Source organism: Fukomys damarensis, unplaced genomic scaffold (assembly GCF_012274545.1).
Source record: "Fukomys damarensis isolate Sample0158 unplaced genomic scaffold, DMR_v1.0_HiC HiC_scaffold_19, whole genome shotgun sequence".
Lineage (NCBI taxonomy): Eukaryota > Metazoa > Chordata > Mammalia > Rodentia > Bathyergidae > Fukomys > Fukomys damarensis.
Window position 1 is genome coordinate 58,027,647 of NW_022900931.1, and position 487 is coordinate 58,028,133.

The window sequence follows — 487 nt, forward strand, 5'->3', positions numbered from 1 at the left end:
GCGAGCAGGCAGCGTCCCTTTCTGGGAAGCACCAGGCAAGGAGGAGTTGGCAGCAGCTTGGGGCTGAGAGCCAGCACCAGCCGGCCTGGCCCCCCGCCAGAGACCTCACTGCCTTCTCTTTTGGGCCCAGAATCTCAGGGGAGGGGCCTCTGGGGCTGCATGAGATGAAGGCACTCAGGGAAGTGCCAGGCCCACGGGGCAGGGCCAGAGAAGAGGGCACTCATCTGTCTCCCTACGACCCACCTCTCACCCCTCAGCCCACCCCAGGAGGAAAACCTTGGCCCTGTGGTCTCCTCCCAGCAGAGCGGATGGCCCTGCCCTACAGCTGTCCTCAGCCCTGGCCAACTACTGTGATGTCTGCTCCCTCCCCAGCCCGTTCTGGGGGCTTTTCCAGTACCGTCTCCACCCGTTTCCTCAGACCCCGGACCTGGTAACCTGGAGCCTTTTTTACTTTTTCTTTCTTAGTTGTCTCATATCTTCAGATCAT